This window comes from Dermacentor andersoni, chromosome 6 (genome assembly GCF_023375885.2).
Source record: "Dermacentor andersoni chromosome 6, qqDerAnde1_hic_scaffold, whole genome shotgun sequence".
NCBI classification, from domain to species: domain Eukaryota; kingdom Metazoa; phylum Arthropoda; class Arachnida; order Ixodida; family Ixodidae; genus Dermacentor; species Dermacentor andersoni.
In genome coordinates this window covers 131,249,774-131,271,983 of record NC_092819.1, presented here as the reverse complement: position 1 = coordinate 131,271,983, position 22,210 = coordinate 131,249,774, and the positions used below count along the sequence as shown (strand labels likewise).

Here is a 22,210-nt window from a genome sequence, read left to right as displayed (position 1 = left end):
AAACCTCTCCGAGCTCATTTTCTTCCTATAAGCTTGTTCAATTTTAGCATATACATGTACAGTATACATATACAATACATGTACAATATACATGTACGATTTCAACATACACATTTTACACTTATCCTTTTCGTTGTAAATTACGTGTGCGGCAGCCGCAAATTGCAGTGTCGCACTGGAACATTACATATAAAGATTTATTCAACTGTGTTGCTGGAGTTCGTTTATAGAACTGTAGTATTGCAATCAGTTGCAATTTCCACCAGAAAAGGTGGAGTTATTTTAAAGCCAAGATTCCTTTCCGCACGCACACATGCACACACACACACGCGCACACACACAATAGAAAACATAATAAATAACACAATATAAAACAAAAAGGTGGAGTCGGCTTTCAGTGGCACACGTTCCATTTGCTTGTTTTTCTTGTGAGACCATGTGAACCACGTCATTCGCAACGCGTGATCACCTCGTTCGTTTTGAGTTCCCTTGATTGGTTTGTTTGGCGTCTGACCGCGATTCCGCTATTCTATTCTCTCTTTACATATTGAAGACACGGAGGTGAGATAATGTTAGGAAATCCATATCTGATTGAATCAACAACAATTAGCCGCTCTAACTTTCGCGCCTATATTTGTTTTTGTTGGAAAAAAGGAAGTAAAAAGAAATGTTTGTGGAAGGGTGCGGAGTGAATATCAATCAGCATGTGCGCATTATTTTGTGGGTCCTTCTTGGCGCGGCGAGCATATCTTTCTCCGGGCCGAAAAAGAAATTTCGCTTTGGAACGCAGTGGTGCTTGTCGCCTTAATTCACATTTGGAATATTTCAGGCACGAAAAAGAAAATAGATTAGCATTCAAATCTGCGTTTTCACTCTCTCGTTTTTTTTCTTCTTTGCAGTGCGTGTGTACAGGCGCCCAAATCTTTAACTGGTGTGCGCGAGCGGCGACTTTTTCGTGCGTCAGCGCTGTATAACGGGGCGAGCTTGGAAACAGCCTAGCAGATGTTGGGCCCAGCTGAGCGCGCTTTGTCCGCATGCGTTTAGCCTCGAACTGTTTCCAGCCTCGCCCCGTCATACGGTGCTGACGCACGAAAAAGTCGCCGCTCGCGCACACCAGTTAAAGATTTGGGCGCCTGTACATGACATTGTCGCGCAAGAGGCTTGATCTTTAATTATAGTCCAGGACCTTAAGCTCTGCTTTCCCACAAATACGCGCGGCTCCCATTTAGGTTCTCGTTTTGTTGGAACGGGAAGCTAACGCCATTATAACGACAGTAACAAATGGCGGTGTGCCTAATCTGATCATTACGACAGTGGTGCGAGTTCGAGAGGCTATGCTTAGCCTCGTTCTGAGAACGACAGCCCGTGACCATTGAGATCTCTCGGCATTTCTGTCAGGAACTGTGCTATTGTGACGAGTAAAAGTAATTTATGCGCAATTTTGTTAGTATTTTCTGTTCTCCATAGCTTGAGATAAGTGTGAGACATGGGTTAAACTCGATTACGTGCAGGGCAGCACCATTTGTTTTTTGAGATTATAACCGCGCTGGGCTTAAAACTGAGAAAAAAAGAACAGGGAATTCTTTTTTTTTTAAAGTTGGGAACGATGCACTGCTTCCGTTTATTTTCTGAGTTTTCTAAATGTATTTTGAATGACGTCGTTTAACGAACTGTGCCAAAAACATGTAAATTGAGTATATAGCATTTGCATTTCCTGCCGTCGAGCGTTGCCCAACCCAGGAACGACTGTAGCACGTTGTAGAAAAGATTTAAAAATGGCGTGTTAGGTGACCACTTTGCTGTTTGCCTTTTGCACGGAAAGGGAGTGAGATACAGCCGGTAGCTGGGCAGTGGCACGCACTGCGTATAACATAACTGCTCTTGGGGAGAAGCATATGTAAGGAAAAAGATAAGTAGAATACATTCCTCAAGACTCCGTGTAGGTGAAGCTTTTTTAGTTCTGCAGAACGGCACATTGAAGCACAACACAGGCTATGTACAATGTACAGACCACTTTATTTACAGATTACGACGTGTCTATAGGCAACTGCTCCTGCTAGTGCAAAAAGACACCATGTTGACCATTTCAACACATTTAATTTGCTAGCATGCGTATGCGCCGCAAATCACGTGAATGAACTAACTAGCGTAGCTCCGAGCGTTTATCCAAACACCACACTAGACTAAGGCTGATTAGACATTCTTGAGCGGGCCGAGTTCGTCTCGGTATGGTGTTACTGGATAAGGCACTGTATATATATATATAGGCATCTACGAACGTTCTCTTTCCTGTTATTCAGAGCCTCAACGCCATCGCTCTTGCATTTATGCATGTCGTCGCTAATGTGAACTCCATGGCATGGTCAGTTCAATACCAAGGGTGTTTCTCGGTTATGTTTCGTCCGAATCATGACGAATGACTAGCGCTAAATATCTTCCAACTTCTAGAGCTGTTATCGGTCGCCTTTTTGTGTATTGTGTAAGATATTTCTGCCACGTGAGCATGTTCCGGCGTAGCTGGCAAATGAGAGAGGATTTATATAACATTTGCAGGAGAGCTTTAAACGCTTCTTAACTGTATAATCTTCACTAACATGATGTGTAAGGCATGACCTAAAACCTCGAGGAAAAAAATGGTCTCCAATCCACCCTGTGAAGCTGGTTCAACAGAGAAGCCATAAACGACTACTAGAACGATTACTCATGGTGAAGCAGGTTGAATTTATTCACGTGGTGAGATTCAGATCCACTTTACCTAATTATTAGCCTAAGGCGTGTGGGTGGCGGCGCGAAGAGGTAGCCGCTGTGACCACGGTTTCATTTAGACAAGCCAGCAAGTGGCAGCTACCCCGGCCGTTGAGGTGGAGTGCGTTAGCGTGTTCTATCCTCGCGCAACATTCACGTGAGCCGTGTTCTTCTTCACCCTCTCTGGGGGCGATAGTCGCGCTGCTAGAGGCGTTTCCATGGTCTGCGACTGGCTTGCGCTGCTACTTCGTGCACCTACAAGAGTAGACCAGACAGTGAAGAGAAATTCGCCGTACCTGTATTGCACGCTGCTCTTCGGGAGTGCTGACTATACGCGGCCTTTTTTTTTCTTATGTACGAAAGTGTAGTTACGGTGTAGTTGTCACGTGTTAGTGTCGTTGCGCAAGCGGCCGTCACTGCGGCAGGTTGCCCAACAGTAATCTTATTCCGGGAAACGTATGCGGGGAGCGCTAACTGCTTCACATTGCATGTAGCTGCACGAGCGCCTGATCATCGATTAAGTCGTTCGGAGGCTTGTTATTAGGTCTTGCTTTATTGAAACGTATGCTGTTCTGTATATTGTATGCGTGATTCCAAAGAATGTATGCACTGTTCGCTTCATTTTGCTGATTGCTTGTAGCCTCTACACTGTAAAAAATTTCCGTAATTATACGGAGGATTTCCGTCATTATACGGAGAACTGCAGGGTAAAAATACGGAAACTATGTCATATTTCAAAAATACGGCAAAATCTGCCGTTAATATACGGAAAGTGCTCTCCGTTTTCAGCTTTACGGACATTTTCACTGTAATCATACGTAATCATATGTACGGCTATACACTGTTTTGGACGAAACAGACAGAATTCCGTATTTTTGTTATGCGAACATCCCTATTTTGTGAGAAAACTTAAGCTGTCTGAATGAGCGCTCGTACTAGTAAAGTTTCAGCCAACAATATTTTATTGAACACGCAAACTGTACGCATTATGAAGATGCGTACAAAATGTGAGAGCTAGCCTTCTACCAAAAGCTGCAATAACAGATCGTATAAATATATATACGCATCTTCTATTGCGGTCGCAGTTTGCCGCGCATATGGGCCTCGCTGATCATATGCGCAAATATATGCGTGTTCTCGCAATGTTCTCAAATTAAGCGCTTTGTAGTTAATAGTTGTAGTTTAAGTGAACGAAGAGCCGTGGACATACGTGCATACGTAAACACGCTTGCAGCATTCAGGTGGTGGTGCACTGGGAATGACATTGGTGCTCTGTATACGCCAAAAATTGTGTGCACTCTAAATCAGTACCGAAACGCAGGGAGTGGTATAATGACCGTAACGGCATTTACATTTTGCAACTAATGGTCTCGAAGGGTGCTGGCGGCCTATAGATCCAAGTACAACGGTCGGGTGAAATTTTCGAATGCGGCAAGCAATTAACCCAAGTGTCAAAGGGCATTGCTGAACTGCAATGTAGTTGGTTTAACTCATTCCCCTAATATTTACAAAATATCTCGTCTCTGACAATAACTGCCCATTCATTGAGACAAATCGATTACGCATAATCTTCACTGTTCATGTGTTAATTCTTGCGATAAGATGTAATCGCAAACATTTGGCGCTTCATCTTGAACCAAGACCGGTAAGCGCGCTCGTTCTTGTACGGTAGAATAAAGAACGCGAACATGCACCGACATGTGTGTAAACTACTGGAAGGTGACTGAAGATGAAGGACCTATTACCGTGCTAGGACTGTGTGTACTGTCAAAAAGAAGAAAAAAATAATACGGAAAGAAAGAATGCCCAGTGCCGAGATGTAACGATTCAAGCTTTATTTCTTTTTGACCTAGAATGCAACACCATTAGTTCCATCTGCTTTATATATGGGTAATGTTATGACACAACTCATTATTTACCCGTTCATTACATGCACCGACCAGCCCAAATTATCGCTATACTAGAGATTATGGACGCATCGCAGTGCATTGCTTTGCACTTCATTGCAGCACAGGGGTTAGCTATCCCCAGTAGCGAACGCTTTGGTTGACCTCCCTGCCTTTCTGCTTCTGGCATTCTCTCTCCCTTTGTATAAAACGCACTAACTTGTGGGAGAGAAAGTGTTCTCCTCTTTTAGAATTCAATTAATTGTCAAGCAATTATATTGCAGTTCCAGTAACTGTATCGACCGGGTCCCGGTCGAAGAAACCAATAGCAGGCGTTTCAAGACAACAGTGAACTGTTATGTTTATTGCGCTGGGCATTTTATACCAGAGCGAGGGAAAGGGGGTAGTGGAAATAGAGGGCAAGGAAAGGCACGTGTCGTTCCAGCGTGCCAAGATAGCTTGTGCTCGTTGAACTGATACGATACAGTAACTAGAGCACAAATGCGAAAACGAAACCGATTCTGTTATCCGCGCTCACAGAGTGCGGCACCAGGGGGCAGCGCGCGCTGCGCGTCCGTTAGGAGTGGCAGACGGAGCTGCACATGTGTAGTCAGCCGGAATTTTTCGTGTCGTGTTGTAAAAGTTGTTAATTTGCCGTAAATATCTCTTGATTTGTACTCAAGAGTGAAGCAAGACTCCAAGGAAGAGAGACTGACGCATCGGGAGCGAAGAACAGAAACGATGGATGGTTACGCTGCTTGGGTCTCGGCACGTTCGAATTGGCAAAGTTCCGAATTTGTCGCTGTGTTTTGTACGCTTGTGCGCTCGTCATTTGCCGTCATCGCGCGGAGATATTTGCGCTGGATGTCTTTCACTTCGTGTACAAAACTCTGCACGCTGCGGCATCGAAGAAGTTTACCTGTGTTTGGGTGCACGTATGCGCTTGGACACGGATATATCCTGCTTGCCCTCAACGGGTGTTGAACAGTCTACGCGCACTCGTAACTTGCTCATGAGGTAAGCCCATTTTAATCTTATTTGGTTTGCATAACGTAGGTGTTAAAGTGATGTGCGGTAAGCCGGTGTCGCGAACAGAAATATTGTTTCAAAAGACCACTATGCAACTTCTTAGGGCAAAACTGACGCATGAATGGGGAAAGGGATCACCCTATCTTTTCAGATCGATTCCAGTCGTAGCGCGATCGGCTCGATCGCAATTTCCGTGAGGTACTTCTAACCTTTTGCTCACTCGCGTTAAAAGCGTAGAATAAAACTGCGTTCAGTTGCGCACTTGTATTGACGCTTGTATTGGCTTGAGAGCATACTGTATCCGATATAAGAACTTCTGTTAAAATACGGAAATAAACGTTCGAGGCAATAGCAGTCGCTCACTACCTGTGATCGTTACTTTCTTGCTTGGGTGCACGTTTTAATTGTGACAAGAAAAAAAAAGTTCTTTCCTCTGGCTGCTCTGCTGTGTTTCCTCGGTGCAACTTTTTGCAGTGCAGCAAGACGTGTTGCTTCGAATGATGTCTGGGCAGTCAAGGCATTCGTGTCAGTAAGCAAGCAGTAAACGGGGTATCAGTGCGAAAAAAATTGGACATACAAGAGAAGCGAATGGTATCATCATTGACTCTTTTATTTTACGAATAATTCAGTTGTATTACTAAAGCGGAGAGTGGATATGCATGAAAGTCAGATTGTATTGATACTCAGCAAAAACAAGGTAACTTATCATTACTAATCAATCCTTTTCTTTTACTGAAAGGCAAGTTGCTGTTGTGCTGGAGCTGAGAAGAGGTCTGCTGCCTGCAATGGGTCCATCTCTCTCAAGTTATCGCAGTATTGTAGCTCTCAAAGTGAGTGGATTTTTTTTTCTCTTAGCTATTTGCCACCTGAATCATGACTGCCACCTGCCACCTGAATCAAGCTGTGTAGGTGATCTTTGTTAGTGACATTGGAGTGCTGGTGGACAAGCACTCCTTTATGATTGCAATGCATATGACAGAGTGTAGCTGTGGCAGTATGCGAAGGTGTTAATCTATAAGGCAAATTAGGTTCTGTGAGGTAATATGTTAATATATTGATGACATTGGATTGTGGTCTAGCAGGCAAAAATGCTAAACAAGGAGAAGTAATTTTAATTTGCACTTGGTAAGATGTGCAAGCAATTCAGGCTGTTACACATGAAATGGGACATTTGTAGATGTCTTCTACAATGCTGCAGTCCTGAATAGCTTCAGAGTTTAGTGATACCACTATAATTTCTCTGTAAAGCATGCAGCACAGTTTAGCATTGGGGGAGGCTGGCATCAACAGGCGTCTACTTACTTAGTTAGTTAAATGGGGTTTAATGGCGCAAAAGCGGCTAAGGCTATGCTGCGCCAAACATGAGGTGTTTTAAAATCCAGTTAATGAAGGAAAAGGCTTTGTTAATAATCTATATTTTATGTAAAAATCCAGTGTCGTCTAGAAATTTACAAACGTCACATAATGGGACTAGCGGATCATCACCTAAAATTAGAGCAGGGTGTAAAGGTATGTGTAGTTGATATAATTTGTGCAAAAGTGTTCGTCTGTGTGTTTCAGTCTGCGTACATGTGAGTAATATGTGCATAACTGTTTGTGGCTGTTGACATTTCTCGCATGTTGGTGTGTCTTCTTTCGTAAGTAATTGTGTGTGAGGTGTGTGTGCCCAATGCGTAGTCGGCATAAAACTACATTGATGAACCGCTCCTGATGGTAGCATGACTTCCACTCGCCAACTATGGGTTTCGTGAGATGTAGTTTGTTGTCAGCACAGTGGTCCCATTCACGTTGCCATTTCGCCGTTAAGGCTTTTCTAATCGCGCGGATGCTATCTTTGTATGGAAGTGTTGTGTTTGTTATCTCTTTGTTCGCTGCCATCGATGCATATCTATCGGCTGCTTCGTTACTCGGTATCCCAACATGACTTCGTACCCAGCAGAAGTGGATTGATCTCCCATATTTGTTAAGTGCGACCATGTTTAGTATGTCCCCTAACAGGGGTTCACACTCAGATTTTAGGTTTAGAGCCTTCAGTGTACTTAAGGAATCAGTGTAAATGACTGTGTTTTTGTGCTTGCCAGTGATAATCTTTTTCACTACAATCCATAAAGCGTAAACTTCAGCAGTGAAAACAGAGGCATGTTTTGGTAGACGAATACTTCTTTCCCAATTTCCTGTTACAGCCCCTACACCCACGTGTTGTTTTGTTTTGGACCCATCAGTGTAGAATTGCATGTGATTTTGATATTGGTCCTGAAGAGCACGGAATTCTTGTATAATGTGGTCGTGAGGAGTGTCTTAAATGTGTTAATGTCCAGTCGCACAACTGCGTGAAATCGTACCACGGGGCCAACCGTTCTGGTTTCTTGGCAACCTGGAGGACTTCGTGGGGAATTTCATAATCCCGACACTATTGCTCATACTGCAGTACAAGTGGCCTAAACATGTTTGGTTTATTTCTGTAGTGTAAGCGTGAGTTGCACTGTGTGACGATGTTGTAGCATATGTGTTGCGGTGATGACTTGAATTCTGAGTACGTAAGGAAATGTGAGGAATGCTCTGCGCTGCTGTAATGAGGGTTCGTTACATTCAACATATAAACTTTGAATAGGTGACGTCTACTTACTGTGAAGTTCAAATGAGGTGTTACTGTTAGGGTGACTATATATAATTTATGGTTTAATTCTAATCTTGTATGAGGCAGACATAGTTTACCCACTTCGTTAAACAATAGAGATGTAATATCGATGTATACAAGTATTACCCATTCATTTATGCCATTTGGACAATGGCAGAAATGCATGGGCAATACTTGTGTACATAGACATTACATCACTATTGTTTAACCAAGTGGTGCCCCTGCATGCTAAATTTTACAGGGCTATTATTAAGTAATGTCAACTTTTGTTGTAACATTAAGGCACCTTTTATATTATTACAGATTGCCACCATTGTGTACCATCATAGTGTGATATTTACACTAAATGTATTTGACTTTGCTATTGTTAAGAATGGCCATACGGGGTGGCAACGTGCCAGCTTTCAGCCCGCTGCACGTGTTTCAAGCCCACCGGCTCGGGGAACTGCGAAGAGCCGACAACCACGAGGCGCGTGGTCAACTCCGGAAATTGGTACTTGGCCGCACCACCCGGGACAAAGCAGTTCCACGAGCCCCATCTCCGTTGTGACGAAACGGGTTCGACTGACGAACTATTGTACCCGAGGCTCCCGGCGCGAACCTGATTTCGCTACGCAGGAGCAAGCCGCGGCGGGACAACGAGCTACTCAGGATGTCTCCGAGCTTCCCGGAACGACTCGCCTAGTCGTCGGCTTGACTCCGTCGCACCTGTGTGTTTGCGTGTGTGTGGGCGTAAACGACACTGCGGAACGACTCCCCTAGGTCGTTGACTCCGAAGCCTTAGTGCGGGGCGGCGGCAAGTTTACCATGCTTGGACGAACCTTCCCGACCATTCCTGCTCCGTCCTCGTCCGAACGATGACGTCGAACTATGACGTCAAGCGGAGAGCTTATAAGCAGCGTTTGCCGGCTGCTAGGGTGTGCTCGTGTCGTGATCGTTGTCGGGAGCTGAGTGCTCTGTCGTACTCGAAATGTACTAGTGAGCTGTGTGCTCGTAAACTGTTTGCTGTATGTTAGTTTTGCGGGCTCCATATGGGAGTCGCGCCAGGCAGCCAATGTATATCCTGTTTTAAAATGTAAATCCTGCAATTAAATCCTGCTCGCCTAGCCCTGTCGTCCCAAGTTCATCTCTACAGCTACGACCGCCAAATCCTACAACTGAATGGCAGCGGAGGGATCGGCCTGCGGCTCGTAGATCGGCCTACGACTCGGAGACAGCAACGGCAGCTGACAGACGTTGGCACATGGTGACCGACCGGCATCCTGATCAAGTTGGAGGCGACTTGAGATAGACCACCTCTTGCAACTGACTGGATACGGCGGGGAAGGACTGGTGACATGGTGCTGCTTCAGTGGGTAAGCGTTTGGTTTTGGCTGTAAGATTTACCAGGCTTCAATTTCACTGTGTTTTTGGATTTGATTCGCTGGGATCTTTTACTTGTATTTTGATTTGCGTGGGTATCGCAACAAGTATTGTGTGACAGCAGAGCCAAAGCTTAAAGTAGCGACCATGGTCCTAATGTGTTTGACGAGAGCTGACCTGTTGTGGTTGTGTGAGGAGATAGAGGTAAACGTAGAGGAGGACTTGACGGAATCAGAAATTCGTCAAACAATTCTCGAAAGTGAGAATGATTTGAAATTCATAGAGCAAATGGGCAAACGAATTCTAAGTAAGAAACGAGAACAGGAAGCAATTAGGCAAGAACAGAAAGAATTTGAGCAAGAACAGGAAAAAGCTAGGCAGGAACTGAAAAGCATTACACAGGAAAAAGGCCTAACAGAAGTAACGAGGCGGTACATTGATGCATTGAACAAAGAGATACAATGTATTGAGCAGTCAATCGAGCGAAGTCAACAGCGGCTGGAGAAATCTGTAAGCTGGACGCAGCGAAAGTGGCAGGAAGTAGACAGCAGATTTTGTTCAAAAGCCGAGGAAAGTAGTAGTACCTGTGAGAGTAGCAGCACGTTCACAAGTGAACTCGAAGTGCTAGCAGCTAACGAAGCCTTAGTGGCAACAGAGGCCGTTAAAGGCCAGAGTGAGAGCGACGAGGTACTGTGCCAACAGATGACTGTAGGGACAGCTAGGCCAGCTGCGAACAAATTGGCACAGTTACCGCGCGTGTGCGTCGCATCTCATGGTAGCGAGGTCGTTAGCGAGGTACAGAATACTACGGACTTGACAGACGCGAGCACCCATGTCAGGTCAGATCTGCGTGCAGAAGTGAAGTGCGAGCTGGACGATGCAGTTGAGAATAGTTCTCGGGGTGGCGAGCTCCGTAGCTCACGAGAGCACAACTGCATTGTTCAGGGATCGGTGCGGCTCTCCGCCAGTCTAGATAGCCTAGATAGGGATGATTCAGTTTTTAATCATTCGGACTGTGCGCGTGAGACAGCGATCGATACCGACGGGCTGTGTGCAGATGCACAGCGTGAGCTGGGCAATGTAGTAGAGGGCAGTTCGCAAGAGTGCGAGTTGTCTAACTCGAGTAAAGCCTGCTGCATTGTTCCAGAGTCGGTTGAGCTGTCCGCCAGTCGAGGCAGAGAGAATGTTGATTTAAAAGAAAATCAATCAGACTGTGCGGGTAAGAGACCGATCCGGGCCGACGAAATGTGTACCGGCCAGCACGAGGCACGAGAAGGCGACATGAAAGTGAGTGCAAAGAGAAAGCGCCGAAATAAGAAGCGCGGTAAAGACCGAAAGACGGTAACTAGTGTAGCGCCGCCAAAGATGGCGAGAAACCCAAAAGGGCAGGGCGCGAGGAAAAAGGTGCGGTCGTCTCTGACGATGTTGACGCATCGAAAACGTTCGAGCCACCGGTCAAAGGGGGACCGAGAAGCTTGTTCTGCACGGACGCGGACAAAGGGCACGGGGCAGTCAAATTCCTCGTCGTTCCGCCGTTCTTTTCGAAGCTCAGCGTGCAGTACAAAGAAGCGCAAGGTGGCAAGACGAGACCAGGTGGGGAGTAGCGACGCGGTCAGTCCAGGTCATGTTGAAAGCGGGGCGCGAGGACGCAAATTGGCAGGAGACCGTAACGTCTTGGGGGAGCTGATAGTTAGCCAGCCCTTTTGTTGTTCCTCCGTAGCCAGAGTAGCTTTTAAACCGCGACCACCTCGGGTTCGGCTGAAAGTATGAGTCAGTCGTAAGCAATCGGGAACGGGAGGCCAGGAGAGCTTCCGTAGTAGGAAAACGTGTTGTTTTGTGTTATTTTTGAACATTTGCAAATTTTCGCGATTTGAGACTAAGATTTCTTTCAATATGTAAGGTATGAGCTCTGTTTATGATTTGTTTGAGAAGCTCGAGATTTGAAAGACGCGTTTTAAGTAAACCTGTAGTCTCGCGATGTGTTCATTAATAAGTATATAGGCTTTCTTTTTTTGTGTATGCTTGAGTAAGCTGAAGGTCAAGGTTATCATTGAGAGGCCTATCGTAACGCGCGCGTGTGTTATTTAACCTTGTTTCTTTTTAAGTGTTTTTGAATTTTCTAAGGTTAAGCGCGTAGATTTTCAGTAAGTGCGTGATTTGCACTGAGAAGAGCTCTTAGGTCCATTAACGCGTTACCTGTGCGGACGGAAGGAAGCAGAACGTTGATCACTGGGTTGCTCGTGTGTGTCGAGGGCAGCCGTATTCTGACTTCTCTAGTACGCGTGCGTAGAGCTAGTTATTAGAAGACACATTTGTTCGAAGGTTCCTCTGTGTTGCGTAAGTTACGCAAATTTGGTTGTTTATTTAAGGAACGTGTCCTGTGTGGACTAAAGGAACAAATGTGAGTCAGCGTGATGAAAACTTTGTAGCATGCAAGCACGTGTTCAGAATAGGGACCTCAAACTTAGCGCGTCTGTGATGACGTACCTGTGGAGTTGGCCAGACTGTTCAGTGGCAACAGTACGTGAGATAAGTACGCCACTGCGATAGGGTAAGAACAGGCTGTTCGCGAAGTTATGCTGCTGAGGTTATGTTTGAGTATTGGTGTTTGAAAGCCTTCGGTTTAATTCTGCGTAAACCTTTACTCTTGTGCAGCGCGACGGTCGGGTTTGGTCGAACTCAGGAGGAACGTGAACGCTCGCTTTGGCGGCACGAAATTTTGGAGCAAAATTTGGGATTCCCAGTTGAGTGACTTGCATAGAAATTGTGATAGGAGGCCTGGTTGGTTAGCAGCCAATTCCGGGCGTTTGAACGCTGAGCGGTATTGTGTTGCCGGGTCGACTCTTCTGTGCCAGTTGTTGTAAGATGGTTGAAGGCATTCCAAGTACGCAGGGGTTGCAGAGAGCAAAGCCATCGTCTTGCTCGCCAGCCATTCTCTTCCTGCCCAGCGGTTGCCTGCACTGGCCAGGCGAGATTTTCCGGGCCATGGAGGAGCTGTTAAGAATGGCCATACGGGGTGGCAACGTGCCAGCTTTCAGCCCGCTGCACGTGTTTCAAGCCCACCGGCTCGGGGAACTGCGAAGAGCCGACAACCACGAGGCGCGTGGTCAACTCCGGAAATTGGTACTTGGCCGCACCACCCGGGACAAAGCAGTTCCACGAGCCCCATCTCCGTTGTGACGAAAGGGGTTCGACTGACGAACTATTGTACCCAAGGCTCCCGGCGCGAACCTGATTTCGCTACGCAGGAGCAAGCCGCGGCGGGACAACGAGCTACTCAGGATGTCTCCGAGCTTCCCGGAACGACTCGCCTAGTCGTCGGCTTGACTCCGTCGCACCTGGGTGTTTGCGTGTGTGTGGGCGTAAACGACACTGCGGAACGACTCCCCTAGGTCGTTGACTCCGAAGCCTTAGTGCGGGGCGGCGGCAAGTTTACCATGCTTGGACGAACCTTCCCGACCATTCCTGCTCCGTCCTCGTCCGAACGATGACGTCGAACTATGACGTCAAGCGGAGAGCTTATAAGCAGCGTTTGCCGGCTGCTAGGGTGTGCTCGTGTCGTGATCGTTGTCGGGAGCTGAGTGCTCTGTCGTACTCGAAATGTACTAGTGGGCTGTGTGCTCGTAAACTGTTTGCTGTATGTTAGTTTTGCGGGCTCCATATGGGAGTCGCGCCAGGCAGCCAATGTATATCCTGTTTTAAAATGTAAATCCTGCAATTAAATCCTGCTCGCCTAGCCCTGTCGTCCCAAGTTCATCTCTACAGCTACGACCGCCAAATCCTACACTATAAAACCCTGCACAGTGGTGCATCATGAAATTTTTTTCTATAGTTTGTGGCCTCAGAATGCACTTCACGTTATATTCTTGTTTGCAACAAAACTATAATGCAGGTTTCTCTCCTTATATTTTGTGGCACTTCAAGCTGCGGCGAGCTAAACCACTGGGCAGCAATACTGGAATCGCTACTGCGTGTGGAGCTGTCTTCAAACACACACAAGGAATACATAATTGCTTTTTTAGCGCAAAACAATGGACACAAGAAAGACGACAAAACAAGACGCTACTCTCAACTGACATCACTTTATTGCGTCCCTCCTTTGTAGACAGCAGAATCTAGAAGAACATGCGCTGTGAACACCATGTGCAGGAACCACCAACATCTGATCACAAGAGCACACTCATAGGACAGAATCCAAAAAAACCATATTGAGCACTGTACAAGGTTAAAGAAAGCACACTAATGCACTGTGACCCCAATGACTGTATGAAGAAAGCTTCCGATAACTCTCTGGCGGTGGTATCACGGCTCTTTTTCAACATCGTAGTATCACGAAACATTGCGAACATAAGTGATCCATACCAACAGGCACAGGTTCCCATTTGGCTCAACATTGTAAAATATGGAAGTGCAAAGCCATGTTTCGTGATACTATGATTTTGAAAAATGCTGTGATACCACCGCCCGAGAGTTATCGGAAGCTTTCTTCATACAGTCATTGGGGTCACAGTGCATTAGTGTGCCTTCTTTAACCTTGTGCGGTGCTCAATATGGTTTTTTGGATCCCGTCGCATGAGTGTGCTCTTGTGATCAGATGTTGGTGGTTCCTGCACATGGTGTTCACAGCGCATGTTCTTCTAGATTCTACTATCTATAAAGGAGTGACGCAATAAAGTGATGTCAGTTGAGAGTAGCGCCTTGTGCTGGTCGTCTTTCTTGTGTCCATTGTTTTGCGCTAAACAAAGTATTTATGGATTCGCACCAACTAGCCCGCCAATGCATTGTGTTGAACGCAAAGAAATGCTGCTTTCCCTTCTTTGACTGTGTTGCGGGCACTTCTGAAGTACTGTCTGTCCAATAACCTTGGTGGCATGGAAGTGCCGTCCACTTCTATGCGTTGCTTTCTGTTTCATTGTGGCATCACATCACATTATATTCATAATGTGTATGTACTTTTTCTAAGAGACCCATATTCCTATCCTTGTGTTATATTTGCTGTCGCATTATTTATGTGCAAATGACCAGTGCTCCAAGTTCCATTTTATCGCAAAGTAAACTACTGGTACCTAAACAGTTCTGTATATCAGAAAACCAAAGCCGAACTGCCGAACACTATCAAGCAGCAGCCTTAGTACAGTGTCAAGTAGTCAGATTTTATTGGTTATGCAGAGGCGCACAGTGTACCTCTTTATTACTTGCTGAACAATTAAGCTGTGAAAACTGAGTATTTATGTAGCTTCAACCACATGCTATTGGCCATTGTTCCTGCCCTCAGCAAATGTGGAAGATTATCATGGCATTTCTTTTTCTAACTCTTTTTCCTTATTACAGTGGGATTACTGCATGTGTAAGTAGGAAACGGATCACATAGGCAATCAAAAGCCAACAATGTCTAAACTTGGAACATTGATTGTACAGTTTGATGACCCAGAATAAGTAGAAATACACCATAAATGATTGACGATTAACTTTTACTTGACACAGGGCTAGAGCATACAGTAAGCATACTGTATGCTCATACGGTGTCACATCAATTTAAATTTTAGTGTAGCTTTACAGTGTACGCTTCTATTGTTGCATTCTGTCAGAGGGATGGTAATGTTTCGCGTGTCTAGCAACTAGACTGTCTATATACAGTAGTAAAAATGTGCGAACTGTATTTTTTAATGATTTGATAGAATGTGTAGAACAATAAAGCCATACAATCAACGCACAGTGATGTGACTTTCTCTCTACATGTTGCAGGTTCAAAAAAGTATGGTGGAAGCTGTTGCCAAGGTTCCGACCAGAAAAGACAGCCAGTATAGAAGGGTCCACACCACTGATCTCTACTACAGGGCATGGACAGCACATCGAGCACCCTCGACTGAAGCCAACCTTGTCCCGGAAGTTGGTGCTTCACAACTTTGCGGCAGCACTTCGTTTGCACGGGTGTGTGGCATTTCTTCCCCTAACATGCCTGCCTGATGTGCCATAAACTACCCAAGCAGTGTTTCGAGGTGTCCAGAATTTTTCCATTGCAGTGTCTACAGTGTAGCTAACATAAGTGGCGTGCAATGGAAACACTGGTAAATGAGAAAAAACTTGATGTAAGAGAACACTATCGTATACGGGTTCAGATTGTCATAAAAGCGCTTACCAGACATGTAGAGACCTCCTAAAATGTGAAAAACCACAAAGAAAAGTTTTTCGGCAGCAATATTATCTGATCGCACGCACTAGTTAGTCCACCATATGCCCTGCTTCCAGGACAAGCGCCTGCATGACGCCGCATTTCCACTGGCTTCACCTGCATCCGGTGCGGTGTGCTGCATCCAGCAAAACATTAGAAATCACTGGTGCACAGTGTTTTCTGTCCCCTTTCTCGACGCCTACTGAACACATGGTAAACTGTTTCCAAAGCAAAAAAACAGAGGGAAAGGGCTCTGAACACATTGCATTTTAAAGTGGCTGGTACTGGGTAACGCAAGTACTGTGGCATAGTAGATTTGCACCAGGCAACCTGTGCGCCCAAAAAGGCTGCTGTTTACTTGCAAATGGCCAACGTATTGTGAGCATGTTGAAGTTCTTTTTTTATTCTCATCACCTATTTAGCTAGTGGAGACAGCTTTCACAACTGGAGAAGAAGCCTTGGAAGCATGAAACACTTCACAAAACCAGCTTCAATATATCGTGTCTGCATCACAATTTCATGGCTGCATGAGTGAACATGTAACATGTACCATGAACATGGTTAACATGTAAGAGTGTTCATGATGTTTGCCATGCATTATCCACTTTATTTACAGGTCAACCCTATCTTGAGATTTAAGCTGATGTTGCGTTTAGAGAAATTATGGTCGAGAGCCAGCTTTTGAGAATACAGATTGAGCTCGACAGATTAAACGCCAGAACAAGTCGTTGAGGATTTCAGATCAAGAATCTTCAAAAGCCAGTTCATTTAGTGGTGTTAATATTCTGCTCAAAGTTGTTGACTGTTACGTTCGTATGGTGCCCAAGCATTGCGGTAACAACTTCACTTGGAGTACATAGCAAGGGTGTATTCGACGTAAGCTGCTGGCTTTTTTCTGTGTTTTCAAAAACTGGTTTCTTGTTCAGTTCAAATTTTCAAATTTTGCATTGTTTATTAGGTGTTGTGTTCTGTTTCCTTTTCCTGCAGCTTCTTAGTTAAACATCTGAATAGTGAACACAACTTGACCTTTTGCTTGATTTTCTAGATTACCGCCCTCGATGCAAAACAATTTCACTTCAAAACTGCTTGTACCGTACTGAAAGAATAACTTGAAGCAGCCATAGCCACCAATAACACGCAAGAGATGATTATGAAAATTGTAATATTGTTTTTTGATCTACAGGGTGTCTTAACTATCGTGCACCAAGATTTAGAAATATGTAAATGCGATGTAACTAGACAAAATGAAGGTAATGTTGTTTTGCCATCGCTTGGAGATACTCTGATTATATTTTGCATTCTGCCTAATTACATAATTCTTAATTAGTTAATAAATATCTCAAATAATTAAATGAAATGTGTCAATGAAAAGTTGTAGAGCAATATGAAAGCCTCCTTATACACTTTTTTGTTACTGTTACTCATTGTGTGCTACATAAAAGTTTTTCCAAGGAATAAGCCTGCGAATACACATAAAGTGTCTTGAGTGGCCAGTCATGTGTCAGTTTTGTAGTGCAAAGCCACGAATACACCTTAAATGGGTTCTTTTAAGAAAAAGACTTGGCTCAGAAAATTATCCTTCTTTATGCAGCCTGTGGAGACAAGGTTTCTTAGACATGGCCATGGCCCTCAAGGAAGATGCCGAGGCCACAGGCAGTTCCTCCAGTGACCGTGAAAAGGTCCCCTGGGGCACAAGTCTAATTTGGCACCCCTACCTTTCTCCTGCAGCTTTTCTGTCTACTTAGCTAACCAGGTGGGTCAATGATGGCAAAGGGAAAAAAGAATCAACAGCTTCAAACGTAGAACTTGCTCAAGCTCAACGCATTTTTGGTGTGAAGTTTTTCCCTTATCATTTATCAAAAAACGGGTAATAAGTATATGATATGGTCTTCATACGGACACCTCTTTCCCACGGAGAATTAGCAGTAAAAGAAGCAGCTTATGAAGGCTTGAATATTAGCTAGGATGATGTGGCATAATAGGATAATGATTATGAATGTTTCTGGTAAAGGTAGTGGTAGTAGAGTGAATAATCAGTTTATATATAGATTAAAAGACATTTCGTTCCAATGCCAGAATTTTAAATCATCCCAAATAATTCTTGCGTTTGATAGTCTATGCGCATTGAGTGACAGAGCTTCTTGATGCTTGCTTCTTGCTGACATCATTCTTATGCTGCATAATTCACCTGTTTAAATACCCTATTTCTCCCATTCAAGCAACTTTACATTCATCATAACATACCTTGTAGATGAGTTCCAGAAACTTGCTGATGAGATTAGGGCGCTGCGTGCACCCCAGGCTTAGATATGCATTCAAGAGCCTAATATCTTGCAAATGTTAGAAATACTCCTGCTAAGCAAGTTCTTGGTGTCATACAAGGTTATTTGCGAGTATGAATTTGCCTAAATTTAGAAAACAGTCAATCTAAAACACGTCAAGCAATATCGCTGACAGTACACACACATTCCAACGGAACTAAATACAAATAAATGTAGCACCAAATGCAGAATCATTGGCATGATGCCATTCTTTCAGTGGAATAAAATCTGTCCTGCGTTGTAAATCTGGAATCCTTTATAATCCAGACTACTAAATGCCTCATGAGGGTTGTGACGTAAAATATGCGTGTATTTATTCCTCGTTTTTTACTTTAAGACCCGATAATGCTTAAACAGCAGTGAAAGAACTGAGATCACGGTACTTAATACTTTATATTGCTCCAGAAATCCGTTTTTCTGCCGATCGCAGCATTTGACACTACCAATTTTTGACAGAAAATGTGAGACAGAAGGCACATAACACTTAAGGTGGTGCTATTCACTTTGATTGTTTGGGAACAAGACTCATAATGTACATGTTATGGCCCTACGTGTCATTGCCTTTGAACAACAAAAAGGTAGGGGGGTTTGCGTTTTGCAAAACTGCATGGAGGTTTTTACTGTGCGCAATTAAAATTAGAAACCTTCACAGCTGATACTAAATGCATTCTCCACAGCTTTAGGTTATACAGGTGCACTACTTTACACAGAACACACTCTTTTACCTCATCACTGCCCACACTCTTAGGCAAAGTTACACCCTTTGGAGTGCCCCTTCTGCCACACAACGATAATCGTCATCTGCCTTGTTGCGTTGCCTTTCTTTAACGCTGCGAGCCCTGTACTTTCCGGTAACGAACGGCATGCGCGTTATCAGCATGGTAGCATTCCCGAAAGGAAAGTAGTGGGCGTGGCGTTTTAAAGAAAGGAAACACATCAAGGCAGATAATGATTATTGTTGTGTGGCAGAAGGGGCACTCCAAAGGGTGTAACTGCCTAAGAGTGCAGGTGGTGATTCAGATTCTTCAAAGGTGTTTCATTGTATGGGATGGCACATCGCTCTTCACTTATTTGCAGAATATTGCATTCCAATTGTGTCATATCAGATGAATCCATTAGAGAGCTTTAACTTGCCCTAAATTTATTACAGCTCTGTACTGGTAAACTGGCAGCAGCTTGCAGTGCTTGTGGAAAAACAATTGTAACCGCCATATTATATGCAACTGCTAGTGCACAGGCATCGCAGCAGCAATGGTTAGGGTACACTTGTTTCTTCTGTTCTGGGGTATGCATCCTCCACGAGAAAGTACTTTTTTTCGTCTTCCTCTTTTACCACATTGGAATGTAAAATGGGGTGTAATTTGTAGGGTATACTCTTGAATAAACTTCATGAGCATTTATTCTTGTCTGTGCCACAGATCATTGTTGCTACCACTATAAAAGCAGTTTACAGCACCCGTAGGGAACAGTAAGGATAATGAATAATCGAATAATTTTTAGTAATTTTCAACAAATTTAGCACTCTTTGCTTTCCACTGTGGTGTTTTTCAAACCGTAATGTTGGCACAAGGTTTGTCTGCAGGATGTCATTTGGTGTGAATGAGTGCACTTGTGCGCATAACACCTCATCGTCAACATTCTGCTGCACAGAATGTCATTAGCTTTCGTATGCATTGGTCACTATCGGCTGCTCCTTTGTTAGTTGGAATGTAGCATTTATGTAAAGCACATTTGATGTTCTAACAAAAAGCATTGTGCCCTGTTATCTTCTAATTCTCCTACTTGATGCCTAGTGCTATAATAGCAGGGTTGACACCATGAGAGTGAGTGTGGTGTATAATTGTGTCTGGTGGGGTGGGGGGTGTACATTAACTTAAGCAACTTTTCCAGACGACTTGAATCAATATTGTGGAATGCTGTTTTTTTTTTTCAATCACTGTTACTAAGTTTCACTTTGGTTGTGGGAACAAGTTTAATGTAGTTCGCTAGCACTCCTGCCAACACATATAATGTGCAGGCATCTGTGTTGAAAAAAAGACCAGCTAATGGTTTGCGAGGAGCTAAGGTCCATTTAGACCATTAAATTTTGAGCTTACACCGGTGGAAATAACTGGTGAATGAAAGCACACCCAGGAGAACTGACCATAATATTTTCTTTCAATATAATAATGATGAAGCTTTGAACTGGATATCAACTGACTTGTTTAAAAAATGACCCATTTCCTTGTTCAAGGAAGACAGAAACTTGAAGCCGTCAACAGCAGCATGAATATAAACAGCGCTCGACGTTTTGCAATCTTGCACCTGGTTATCATATTGTCCATCCCATTTTTTTCCACAGGCTGTTCTTTACTGTTTTATGGTCATACCCAGTTTAATTTTAATGTCCCTATTTTTTAATATTTCGTTAATATATCTTTTCTTCATCAGCTTTTAACAAAATATATATTCGTAATGTGCCTTCATTTACCATTTATAGTGATCTTAACCAGATGCATCTTGATACAAAATTTATTTTCCTTAATTCTTCGTTTTCCTTTTCCAAAAGTGCAAACTGTTTATCTTGATACCTATTTTGTCTTCTCGGAAGATTAGGTCTACTGGATTAATGACTGCTTACATGTGTACATCATTTTCTGTTTTGGTCACCCCTACTCTTTGCAAGAACTGAGAGTAGTGCTCATACCCGCTCCATCACAATCACCACTGCTAAGCACACCCTTCCTTCCTTTATTTTAACACTTTGGCTTCTCTTGACCTATTATATGCACCAGTTTCTTCTCCCCCAATGAGGCTAGGGGCCAGTGAGCTATGCACAATCCAAAACAACACAGCCAAGGAAAACATTTGCTACCCTAATGACAAGCACCTATGTCGAAATGTTGGCTATAGCAACATCCCTTGTTCCAACAATGTTGGTCTACTTACATGTTTTTCTAACACAGAAGTTACTGCTTTGTCGTGTTCTGTGATTATACTTTTTTGCCGCTTTCTTTAGGATGGATATTCACGAATACTATTTGTTTCTCCTAACAGCAGCAAGTTTATCCTTGCAAGCATTTTGGGTCAAGAACAACTTTCACCAGGAAGAAGTGCAAGACGAGTAATTGAAGAAAATAAAGTTGCTTCTGTGATCTAAGAACTTGAGTGAAATGTTGCACCTTTGTGTATATATGCTATGCAGTGCATTTATATCACAAAGTGCAAAGTGTTTTATCTCTGCAGCCATGTCAGTGTGTTGGCAAGACAACTTTCTCAATGGTTACCTGCTGCTTTGTCTATGAGCTGCCTTCATGACATTTGCATTAAAGGCGATGTACTATCGTGGACTAAAGTACCCTGGAAGTGCGAGCGTTGACCAAATTGCATTTCTGTTCAAGACCGCTGAAAACAGTGGGTCACGTATGCACATTCCGAACGCAGATGGTAGCACGGCTGATCCCAGCAAATAGTGCACCATAAAATTCGGTCGACTCTCGCACGTCCTGGGCAATTTTGTCCCCGATGGCACATTCCTCGAACAATGGATATGCTCGGAAATACGGGAAGTACCTGTACTTTAACGGATATAGTACAGATTTAGCATACGGAGTCTTTCGTTTTCTGAATACGGCAAGCACCTGTATTTTAACGGTTATAGTACAAATTCAGCATACAGTGTGTTCCGTTTTCTGAATACGAGAAGCACCGTACTTTAACGGTTATAGTACAGATTCAGAATACAGAGTCTTCCGTTTTCTAGATACAGAAGCACTCGTATCTTGTATTACGGTCTCTCTTTTACAGTTGTCCGTTCTACGGAAATGACCGTTCTTAATTTACGGAAGAGTGTTCGGTCACAAATTACCAGCAAATTTTCTGTAAAGTAAGGAAAATTTTTTTTACAGTGTACCTTACGCGGGTATGAGTCACTGCATTTGAGCGTATGAATAATAGATGATGATCATTTTCGGTCCACGTTACGCCACGAAAAAATCCCAACATCCTAGTCATAGACACAGTAATAGGTTTTTACACCTTCGCTGTAAAAACCCACGTACCATTGAAACAAAACGTA

General features: G+C 43.9%; 1 long non-coding RNA gene across 2 annotated transcripts; it reads left to right on the top strand.

The window, feature by feature from the left end:
* Positions 1-4,989: 4,989 nt before the first annotated feature.
* LOC140219008 (uncharacterized) lies at positions 4,990-21,273 on the top strand. 2 transcript variants are annotated; one of them, XR_011895275.1, is made up of 5 exons: positions 4,990-5,648; positions 6,400-6,490; positions 15,406-15,591; positions 17,424-17,585; positions 21,190-21,273. It is a non-coding gene; the product is annotated as an uncharacterized lncRNA (long non-coding RNA). The 2 variants fall into 2 exon arrangements; XR_011895274.1 differs by lacking the exon at positions 4,990-5,648 and having other exon boundaries at positions 6,072-6,490.
* The last annotated feature ends 937 nt before the right edge of the window (positions 21,274-22,210 follow it).